Below are 2,211 nucleotides of genomic sequence, written 5' to 3' on the forward strand. Positions count from 1 at the left end.
ATTTCATAAATGTAGTAAAACTTTCAATTAAAACATTTTGTTAATGATATATAATTCCTTGATTATACAATGATATATAAATCCGTGATTATACAATGATATATAAATCCTTAATTATATACAAAAATATACATAATATTTATATGTACTCATTTATATGTACTCATTTATATTTTTGTTTCGCTTAGTCTTAAAAGTGAAGGTAAATTTAAAATTCACTTTAGAAGCTATTTTAAAATAATTATGAATCAATTTTGTTAAAAAAATATTATATTCCTTAGCACGAAAAATTTGTAGGGCATAAAAATAATCTTTAAATTTTTTAGATATTTTAATCTGCAGAATAGTAAAATGTCAATCTTATGTTAATTTCCATGTTATCAAGATTACATTTTATTTAATTACACACAATGATAAGAAATAACTACTTTATTTAATTTTCTTAATTTAAAAAATAAAATTGTACATGAATCACATATATTACTAAAATAATTTACGTATATTTAAACAGAATCTCGAGGAAAACATTGCTATGCCCTCGTGATCTGTTTTCGGTCTCTCCTTCCAATAGATAATAGATGTCAATCGTGGTGTTCTATCAAATTCTGTTAGCCAGAAATATTTGTTCGATAATATTGGCAGGCGACTAGATGGAAATCATCGCGGCTACGGTTCTATTGACAAATGGTTATCTATGGTATTGTCGTTAATGATTATTCTCTCTAGTTCATATTTGTTTTCGTTAACAAGATTGGACAGTCATGGGTTTACAACTCCTATCTGTACCAGCTAATTTTCAGTCAAAACAGCTAATTAATATTGAATTTGAAGGTGAATGGTCTGGTCAGATATTAATTAAATTAATAGATACTAAATTAAATTAATTAAATACATATAAATGTATGTATATATAATAGAAAATGGAATATAACGTAATATTATCTTTATTTATTTACTTTCTTCACAATTTAATTATACGATTAAGATTAACGATCATTTTCGCGCCTATTAATGCTATTGCACGTTCGAAACGTTATGGTTCGTATGACGGTGTAAAAAATTACGTTACATAGGAAGCTATCTCATTTCCATTTCTTTTCATCGTGCGTACATTCATGATCCTCTTGCTCACATGAGTTTGTCCGTTGATCGACGGTATCATTCCGAGTGTCCTCCACGCCCTTACCGCTCAAATTTATACGAAGCATAATATTGTTGACACGCCCCGGAAACTCGCATTTCGTGAGAAAGGAAGTTCGCCACCTTTCCTTTCTGCCCTTTCTCCTTTCTCGCAGTATAAATTTTCTATGGCAAACGCAGTGATAAACTTAAGATGAATTCTTTTTCGGCTACGGGACGATAGATAAATAGAAAGCACAACTACGTGATTCGAAGTCACAAGTACAACACGTATTCGCATCTTCTTTCTCGTCTTCCTAGTCGTTCCCCGCGGATTACTTTCACACGTTTCACGGTTATGTATCTCGTCTCGGTGGTGTCTGAAAGATAATTCTCCGCTGGGATCAAATTCTCTGATCACTCACGACGTGCGCGCGACAATCAGCGACAATGTGATGTGACGTCGCAAAATCGGCTAAATGTCACGTTTCGACAAGACAGATTTATTGTATGAGCTCTCCCTCTTGATACAGGATATGAATAACTCATACTTAACTATGAGACATGTATTTAGCGCAAAAGAGACAGGGGTTGGATTTAAAAACTAAGGATAAACTAAAGAATTTATAATATTTCAAGGTTTATGTCTCAAAATCATAAACGTCATAATCGAATTAATCTGTATGTTCTAAAATATTGAAGAAGATAAAAATTAAATTATTACAAAAATATAATGATAATAATTAGATAAATTTTATTAAGAAATTTTCGATTAAGATATTATTAAGTCACTTTTTTATTAAGTCAATATATATTTATATATAATAATCATTTAAATGTCATTTAAAGTATCTAATCTGTCTAACATTTGTATAGTATTTCCATTTATGTGCATAGATTTACTTTAACCAACTGCATTACTAGGTATATACGTACTGTAGACGTGCTGCTGAAACGAGCATCCAGGCGTGACATTTTAGGGCTTCCCCTACACACACACACACACACACACACACACACACACACGCACGCACGCACGCACGCACACACACACACACACACACACACACACACACACACACACACACACAC

Source organism: Atta cephalotes (genome assembly GCF_000143395.1).
Source record: "Atta cephalotes unplaced genomic scaffold scaffold00008, whole genome shotgun sequence".
Classification (NCBI taxonomy): Eukaryota; Metazoa; Arthropoda; class Insecta; order Hymenoptera; family Formicidae; genus Atta; species Atta cephalotes.